The 9,982-nt window shown below is 38.6% G+C and overlaps 1 protein-coding gene across 1 annotated transcript in view; it reads right to left on the bottom strand.

Annotated features, from left to right (window-relative positions):
- LOC128197419 (uncharacterized) overlaps positions 1–3,581 on the bottom strand; it is a 6,303-nt gene extending 2,722 nt beyond the window's left edge. The window contains exon 1 of the mRNA XM_052879289.1: positions 3,368–3,581. The gene's annotated coding sequence lies outside the window, so the exon portion shown is untranslated. The remainder of the gene's footprint in view (positions 1–3,367) is intronic.
- Positions 3,582–9,982: the final 6,401 nt, after the last annotated feature.

Below are 9,982 nucleotides of genomic sequence, written 5' to 3'. Positions count from 1 at the left end.
ACTTTTCTAAAAGCATTTAAAGGTGCTACTCCAGATTCTCATCTAATCACCGCATCCTCAAAATGAAAAGAAGAAAGCTCATTCACGGAAGGAGCACTCCAGGACTGCTTCCAGCTCATACGTGACCGTGTTTCTCATCTCCATTCCCTTGCACACCATTCCAGCCGAGACACCTAACACCCTTACTCTGCTCTTCTCTCAAACCGAGAGTTCTCCCACCTAATCTCTAAAAAGAATGAAAAGAGAAAGCTGATTCCCGTGTGCACACCATTTCTTGAATCAGCGTAAAAACGTGCACAAAATAGAGCACAAATTCTAATTGATGGATGTAAGGTCTCGAAAATTTAAACCACCTCCACCTGTCAAATCACGTCATTAATGCTCTAAAATCCTGTCCAGAATTTGTATTAAGAAACGCACCACACCCTCTCATTCTGAACACCAATTAATGCACCCTCGCCACACGTGCAGTGCCATTAAAACACACTCACACTCATTCTGCATGTAGCTGCCAAGTGTCACTTTGGAACATTCGAAAACGTTAGTGGAATCCAAGTGGCAGCAGGCGAATGGACGTTCGTCCTACGTGGGAAGAGAAATTACTTTTCTGGAAAACACTCTCCCACTTCTCTGCATGCTTCATCTTCTTCCCTGAACCTTTGCTTTCCAAATTCTTTGCCTTCTCTCTAGAACCTCCATCTTCTCTCTACCATAACTTACCTTCTTCTTCTCCGATCTAATTTCAGAGACCGTAGAAGCAATCCAGACGTCATAAGCTTTCCATCAAACCGAACAAGTTCAAGTTTTGAATTCTGGTACGTTCGTCCCTTAGCTGTTCATTATTAGGGTTCATGCAAAAACCAAATATGGTTACATGCATTCTCTGTATCTGAATCAAGTTTTGATTCTGGATTTTTGTTTTAGTTCCAAGAGTTGAGTGGTCTGAGGATAGAAGTGATAGTTGGGCGAATTCGGATTATTCATGTTAGGACGTTCGTTCACTACTGATCCAGGTAAGGGAAGCTTATTAAGTTTAACTCATGTGTATGTGCTGTACTGTATGAAGTATGTGAAATTATGAAGTATGAAATCTGTATGATTAATCTTTGATGTATGATCTGGATGATGAGATGATATGTGAAATGTATGAAATGTGCTATGATATGCGTAGTTAAATGCATGAAGGTTTATACTGAAAAATGAGTTACTGTAATTGAGACTGGAAATATGAAATGCTAAGAAAATGAAGGTTCGTTATCGAACAGTCTTTGACCGTTCGGTATTTTGCACTTTACTTGAAAACAAAATTCTTTCATTTGGAAAGAATACTGAGCTAGGACGAACGCCCTCTTATATTGGTCTTACGTTTGAGCGTTCGGCCAAACGTAGGTGCACTGAGAGTTATGCGAGAAAGTGAGAAGCTTAGAAAAATACCATCTTATATACTTAGTCATTCCGAAATAATTCTCTTCACTATGATTATCTTATACATTTTCCCTTTTTATTAATATTCCACCTCAGCGATGGGTCTCGACCCAGAGCGTTCGTTATGGGTAGCGCTCGGTCTTACACCGAACGCTCGTCCTTACACTTGCTTACCAAACGTATGAAAATAGCGTTCGTCCAAACAGTAAATAAATATTCATTACCGAGTTCGGTCATTGACTGGCGGTTAATATCTTTTATAAATTCGCATCCGTTATCAATATCAAAAGGGTCATAACGTTCGTCCTTGGAAAGACGTTCGTTTTCTTTCTTTCAGAAACGAGTATCTCTCGGTATCATGTTAACGTTCGTCCTCATTATGAAGGGGTCTTTTTATGAAAGTGGAACCAAGAATGAAAATGTGATTTAGAGGGAATTATATAATGTGCGAACCATATATGAGATGAAATTATGATTATGGAATTTGAACGAGCGTTCCAAGGAGGAACGTCTCTATGATTTGAATATGAGAAGTTGTGTAGTATGACCATGGTAAATCTGCTGATGGCAGTTCATCCTGATGTTCCGTGAGTGCTCGTCCTCAAGCAGAGGGGAGTAGGTCATGTGTGGGAACGACAGGAGGTCCTAGTCCTAATGAGTACTTTGGACTGATAGGACTAACCTCGGGTGGTATCTGTTGAATGTTTACAGTTATCACATCACCCGGGTGCACGAACGCCTGTAGGTACACGGATTCATACAGTCCGGACGGTCTGTCTTATGAGAGTTTGAACTGATTTTATGTGTTGTGATCTTTTATGAATATGAAAATGCTATGTGTATGAATGACTTGTGACTTAAATTCAATAAGCTTACCCTGTGCTATTTCCTTGTGTTGTCGTTCGTCCATGAACGTTCGTCTTGTCTATGCAATGATCATCCGTGTGGATGTGAGCAGACGGAGAGGCGTTGCTTGAAGAAACACTGGAAGAAGAAAATTTGGAGGACGCCAATCTGGTCGAAGTAGAGGTTAAAGCCGAGCCCTAGAGCGCTCGTTAGTTGTAGCTTTTATTTTCTGCTAGCTTTTGGACGTTCGGTTAAAGTTTCTAAAACCGTTCGTCTTTAAACTTTGAAATATTGCTGTATGGTATTTTATCTCTGTATGTAAGCATGTTCGGTTTTGGAATTTCGTGATTAGTGTAAGACTGCATGTTTTAACTGTTAATTGTAATCAATTCTAAATTATGGTAATTACTATATTTTGGGATGTTACAATGGAGTCAATAAATTAACGTCACAGCAGCGAATCCAAGCTTCAACCAAAAGGTGCACAAAACGAAATGAAAGGGCAATGAGAAATCAGCGAAAAGGAATAAACAATCTCTTCATTCATGCCATTTAAAACCGTGTTCCAAAACCAGACTCCCAGCCAGATTTCATTACAAGAAGCTCTCTCCATAAAATGAGAGAATACCGGGGCCGAAAAAAATGCAAGTGGCGGCTGGGGCCTTTCTAAGGACGTGTGTCCCTTTTTTTTTTAGGGTAGGGTCCACACAATAAAACCCTAGGGTGCCAAGTCATTTCCCTTCACATTTTGGGTCTAGTCTACTTTACCAAAAATTGTTCCAAAATATAAAAGTTGATACAGAAATTCTAAACCATTGAGTTATAATTTAATTAATTCTAAAATGTCTGTGTGGAGAGTCTTGAATTTATTTGGCATTCTTCCTGATGTCCCAAAATGTATTTTCGAAATTTTCCTGCACTTCAAAAATGCACTTAATCAGCTAAGAAAACCCAAATTAGCGCAATTACAAATTTTCGACCAAATTAAACGCAATTCGGAAAAACGGGGAAATAACAAACAATTAAACACAATTCCCTGGTTTATTTAAGTGCAATAAACTAAATATAATTCAAGAAATAACGACTCATCACCCACCAATAGGGAACGTGAGCTGGGTTTAGACCGTCGTGAGACAGGTTAGTTTTACCTTACTGATGATAGTGTCGCAATAGTAATTCAACCTAGTACGAGAGGAACCGTTGATTCGCACAATTAGTCATCGCGCTTGGTTGAAAAGCTAGTGGCGCAAAGCTACCGTGCGTTGGATTATGATTGAACGACTCTAAGTCAGAATCCGGGCTAGAAGCGATGCGTGTGCCTATCGTTTGTTTGCCGACCAGTAGTAGGGGGCTTTGCCCCCTATAGGCACGTGCCGTTGGTGAACCTTGTAAGGTGAATAAGCCTTATGAGACGCCTTGTGGCGCAATTCCCATCAAGCGACGGGTAGAATCCTTTACAGACGACTTAAATACGCGACGGGGTATTGTAAGTGGCAGAGTGGCCTTGCTGCCACGATCCACTGAGATTCAGCCCTTGTCGCTTTGATTCGTTCCTCCCTTACATCTTAAACGAAATTCTAATCACTTTTTCTTTTCTAAGCTGCTCTACAAAAATTTTGTATGTTTTTTGCGTTTGAGGCTGCAAATAATTTTTCAAAGGCCAAAGACTATATACTTGTGCCAAGTTTTGGGAAATTTTGAAAGTGTTGGTTTTTGGGGTTTGATGGTTGGAATGTGATGACAAATTTATGAACACCGAAAAACGACGCCACAAACTTGTTTAACCCTCGACAAGTGTGACCGAATCGTATTAAGTAATAAAACTAGGTAAGACCAAGTATCATTTTCCCAAAGGACTCACGTCCTAGTTAGCTATATGATTTGTTGATTATTTAAGACTTGTAAACAACTGATTTTAGGTTTTTAATGCAAAAGACAGTAATTAAACATGTATGCATGAATTTGATCAATGGAAAAAAGAGTAAAACAAACACGTAATGAATTATATGGATAAGTATGTTCTTGGGGTTATCAATTTCATCTTGTCCACTCTCATATATTTTAGGAATTCATCAATCTTTTCATCAATGTTAATGCCACTCTCTAAATTACCTTGTCAAGAAGGCCTATCCTTAATTACGAGTTCATACAATTCTTAGCATCCCTAATAATTAATTCTGAAGTGCAAGAGCTTAAAGGCAACAAATATGCTATTGGGAGAAATTCCTCGGATCTAGATTTCCCCGTACGTTCCCATATCGACCAAATCAATAATCATAGCAATGAATGAGTTAAAAAAAGCAAGCTTTAAGCAAAGAGGAAAAACCCTAACTAATGATGAAAGAAAGCATGTATCTTAATATAAGATGTTAAAACATTAATTCCATATATGAGAGTTTCACAAGACTACATTGATTCCCCAACAACAATACAAGGTTTAGTTCACCATATTCATGGTGAATCTAGATGAACAATAATGAAATAGTGAAAGATAGAAAAACCCCAGAAAGAGAAGAGGAGAGCCGTCACCATCTCCCAATCTACCCCCAAGGGGTGAAAAGTGTGTTTCTGCTTCCTCCCAGCCAAAGATCCAAACCCTAGGACGTCCTAAAGCTATATATTATTCTAAAAAAACAGAAAATTAGGCCCAAGCCCATTAAAGTAACAGAAATCCGGTCCAAGCCCATTTAGAATGGCGCTCAACGGTATTTTACCGCTGAGCGGTACTAGCGCATGATCCATTTTGCCCCCCAGCTGCTGTTTTGCCCCTCAGCGGTGATTTCGGCACCTGAAAACTGCCGCTCAGCACCAAATTACCGCTCAGCGCCACTCGGTCACACTTTTTCTGCGTTCTGGTTGATTTTTCAGCATTCTGGTTGACTGGTTGACTATTCTGGTTGACTGGTTGACTTTTTTGGTTTCTGGTTGACTTTTCAGCACTCCAATCATTCGGTACTTCAATTTTTCTTTCAAATCATTCAATTAGCCTACAAAATGAAGGGAATCTTGAACAAAACCATTAAATTCACTTTCAACTCTCTTATTCACAAAACTAAAGCAAAAATATGAGTTCAAGCTAGTTTCTAAGTCTTAAAGGTTGCTTTTGGTATCAATTTTAAGCATAAAAATAACGGTTTTTCAACCGTTATCACAACCCCAAACTTAAAACTTTGCTTGTCCTCAAGCAAACAAGATGTAACTCAATCTTCTTCCAATCAATACAATGGTTCACTCAATTAAGCTCATGACAAAAACTTCAGTCAAGACATGCACATGCTTTAATGTTCACACAATCACCTAATATCCAGCAAATGCTATTTTTCATGAATGATCAATCAACTAAGCATGGATGTTTATGTGCTCATAGAATCTTTCCTCACTAGGTAAAGTGTTTCACTCAAACACAAGTGTATAAGAGGTAATCACTCATTCACTCTACTATCACAATGTCACATGAATTGACTTTGCCTTTCATTTAACCATAATCAAATACATTCACAAGCATGCATCATCACAAGGACTTTTCAATGGCTTATAATGTGGCTGGGCTAACAAGAAAATTGGTTTTTTCTAGATCACAAAACCCTTGAGTTAAGAGAATCATATAGACACAATCATTCTTATATATTCCCAACTTTCTTTTGCATTGAGCTTTGCTTTTTCTTTTCTTTTCTTTTCTTTCTCTTTTTCTTTTTCTTTTCACATTCTTATTTCTTAGCTCTTAGCCCAATGCTTTCAATTTCCCTTTCATAACTTCCCAACAACCCCAAACTTGAACATTTATCAATATCACAAAATATTTTATACTTAACTCAAGGTAAAGCTTTTCACAAGGGTTTTCAAATTATGTTCAAGGCTAAGGGTTCAAAGGATAGAACACATAGTGCTCTCTTTTGTGGGGCTAAAATCACGCATTTGGCTAATAAAAGGGTTACCAACAAATGGCCTTGATCATATGATGCAAACAAGCAATTGATTCAATCATAGAAAACCTGGGCAAAGTCATTCATGCTTTCAAAGTAATAGCATTCAATCACAAAAATGCTGGAGCTTAAAACCTCACATATAAGCTTATTCACATTCCACATGTACACATCCTGCTTAGTATCATAATCATAATCATAACATCATGCATTTGTTCACAAAGCTTGTGAATCACCTGTATAAGCATATAATGTGCACATCTCAACATCAATCAATATCAAAGCATCATCAAGCATTACTTATCAAACACCAATCATAAGCAAACCATCATAACAGACAAAGTTTCCAATTGAGTACATCAAACCCTATTCTAAAAACAAAAAGTGAATGATAAAACAAATCCTGCTCTAGTGTTTTGAAAAACTCAGCCCCAACAATGATGCTCTCTCCCAACCCCAAACTTAGATGGAAAACCAGTGAGAAAGTGAGTGGAAGGGAGATTTTCTTAAAGAAGAATGAAGGGAAAAATGTAGAGAACCTTTGAAAAAGTGTTTAGGAGTGTGTGTGCAGAGAAGAATATGAAAATAGAGGCCAAAGCGTGACTTAGGGTATAAAAATACCCTAATGGGCTCTGGTTCCGCTAAGGGGCAATCCTAAGCCCAACCTGCGATACCACCGCTCAGCGGCACTTTCGTGATGTGCTTTTCTTCTTTCTAGCTTACCCTAGGTGCCTTCTACTCATGCCCCTCACTTGCTCTCTGCAATTAAGTTCTCAGAACACTCAAACATTCAATCCATATCATGCAACTAAAGCAGAATCAGAACAAACAGTACATATAAAATCAATCAACTGGGTTGCCTCCTAGGTAGCGCTTGTTTAACGTCACGAGCCTGACCCAAAATCCTCCAGCACCCTTTAGTAGATGCAAATCTTTCTTACCAACACCCATCAGTAGGTGTATACAAACATAGTATCCTTCAGTAGATACTCTTCCGCCTAACATCCATCAGTAGATGTAAACCCTGTAACAAACTTATAACAAAAACAAAAATACCCAAAACTTCAAAATTACATCACCAAATCAAAAATTAAAAGTTCTTAAATCACTGGGTTGCCTCCCAGCAAGCGCTCTATGGTGAATCTAGATGAAGAATAATGAAATAGTGAAAGATAGAAAAACCCCAGAAAGAGAAGAGGAGAGCCGTCACCATCTCCCAATCTACCCCCAAGGGGTTAAAAGTGTGTTTCTGCTTCCTCCCAGCCAAAGATCCAAACCCTAGGACGTCCTAAAGCTTATATATTATTCTAAAAAATACAGAAAATTAGGCCACTACCCATAAAAGTAACAGAAAACCGATCCAAGCCTATTTAGAATGGCGCTCAGCGGTATTTTACCGCTGAGCGGTACTAGCGCATGATCCATTTTGCCCCCCAGTTGCTGTTTTGCCCCTCAGCGATGATTTTGGCACCTGAAAACTGCCGCTCAACGCCAAATTACTGCTCAGTGCCACTCGGTCACACTTTTTCTGCGTTCTAGTTGATTTTTCAGCATTCTGGTTGACTGGTTGACTTTTCTGGTTGACTTTTCTGGTTGATTGGTTGACTTTTCTGGTTTCTAGTTGACTTTTAAGCACTCCAATCATTCGGTACTTCAATTCTTCTTTCAAATCATTCAATTAGCCTACAAAATCAAGTGAATCTTGAACAAAACAATTAAATTCACTTTCAACTCTCTTATTCACAAAACTAAAGCAAAAATATGAGTTCAAGCTAGTTTCTAAGTCTTAAAGGTTGCTCTTGGTATCAATTTTAAGCATAAAAATAACGAATTTTCAACCGTTATCAGTATGGCCTCTTTATATCACCAAAATGCTACTGTAAAAATCTTGGTGCAAGAAATTCTTCATTTTGGTGGGGTTGAAGCTAGCCAAGTTTGGTGGTGAAAGTTGGCTAAGTTGGTGCTTGGTGCCAAGTTTTGGGAAATTTTGAAAGTGTTGGTTTTTGGGGTTTGATGGTTGGAATGCCGTCTTTATATCACCAAAATGCTACTGTGAAAATCTTGGTGCAAGAAATTTTTCATTTTGGTGGGTTTTGAAGCTAGCCAAGTTTGGTGATGAAACTTGGCTAAGTTTGTGGTGCATGGTGGCAAGTTTTGCGAAATTTTGAAAGTGTTGGTTTTGGGGGTTTGATGGTTGGAATGCCCTCTTTATATGACCAAAATGCTACTGTAAAAATCTTGGGGCAAGATATTTTTTCATTTTGGTGGGTTTTGAAGCTAGCCAGGTTTGGTGGTGAAAGTTGGCTAAGTTGGTGCTTGGTGCCAAGTTTTGGGAAATTTTGAAAGTGTTGGTTTTGAGGGTTTGATTGTTGGAATGCCCTCTTTATTTGACCAAAATGCTACTGTAAAAATGTTGGTGCAAGAAATTTTTCATTTTGGTGGGGTTTGAAGCTAGCCAAGTTTGGTGGTGAAAGTTGGCTAAGTTGGTGCTTGGTGCCAAGTTTTGGGAAATTTTGAAAGTGTTGGTTTTGGGGGTTTGATGGTTGGAATGCCCTCTTTATATCAACAAAATGCTACTGTAAAAATCTTGGTGCAAGAAATTTTTCATTTTGGTGGGGTTTAAAGCTAGCCAATTTTGGTGGTGAAAGTTGGCTAAGTTGGTGCTTAGTGCGAAGTTTTGGGAAATTTTGAAAGTGTTGGTTTTGGGGGTTTGATGGTTGGAATGCCCTCTTTATATCACCAAAATGCTACTGTAAAAATCTTGGTGCAAGAAATTTTTCATTTTGGTGGGTTTTGAAGCTAGTCAGGTTTGGTGGTGAAAGTTGGCAAAGTTGGTGCTTGGTGCCAAGTTTTGGGAAATTTTGAAAGTGTTGGTTTTGGGGGTTTGATGGTTGGAATGCCCTCTTTATATCAACAAAATGCTACTGTAAAAATCTTGGTGCAAGAAATTTTTCATTTTGGTGGGGTTTGAAGCTAGCCAAGTTTGGTGGTGAAAGTTGGCTGAGTTGGTGCTTGGTGCCAAGTTTTGGGAAATTTTGAAAGTGTTGGTTTTGAGGGTTTGATTGTTGGAATGCCCTCTTTATTTGACCAAAATGCTACTGTAAAAATGTTGGTGCAAGAAATTTTTCATTTTGGTGGGGTTTGAAGCTAGCCAAGTTTGGTGCTGAAAGTTGGCTAAGTTGGTGCTTGGTGCCAAGTTTTGGGAAATTTTGAAAGTGTTGGTTTTGGGGGTTTGATGGTTGGAATGCCCTCTTTATATCACTAAAATGCTATTGTAAAAATCTTTGTGCAAGAAATTTTTCATTTTGGTGGGGTTTGAAGGTAGCCAAGTTTGGTGGTGAAAGTTGGCTAAGTTGGTGGTGTTTGGTGCCAAATTTGGGAAATTTTGAGAGTGTTGGTTTTGGGAGTTTGATGGTTGGAATGCCCTCTTTATATGACATAAATGCTACTGTAAAAATCTTGGTGCAAGAAATTTTTGATTTTGGTGGGTTTTGAAGCTAGCCAAGTTTGGTGGTGAAACTTGGCTAAGTTTGTGGTACATGGTGGCAAGTTTTGGAAAATTTTGAAAGTGTTGGTTTTGGGGGTTTGATGGTTGGAATGCCCTCTTTATATGACCAAAATGCTACTGTAAAAATATTGGTGCAACAAATTTTTCATTTTGGTGGGTTTTGAAGCTAGCCAAGTTTGGTGGTGAAACTTGACTAAGTTTGTGGTGCATGGTGCTTGGGGTCAAAATTTGTGAATTTTTGAAAGTCATGATTTTTGAGACTTATGGGTTGGAAAACACT

This window comes from Vigna angularis, chromosome 6, assembly GCF_016808095.1.
Source record: "Vigna angularis cultivar LongXiaoDou No.4 chromosome 6, ASM1680809v1, whole genome shotgun sequence".
Classification (NCBI taxonomy): Eukaryota; Viridiplantae; Streptophyta; class Magnoliopsida; order Fabales; family Fabaceae; genus Vigna; species Vigna angularis.
This window is presented reverse-complemented; position numbering and strand designations above follow the sequence as displayed.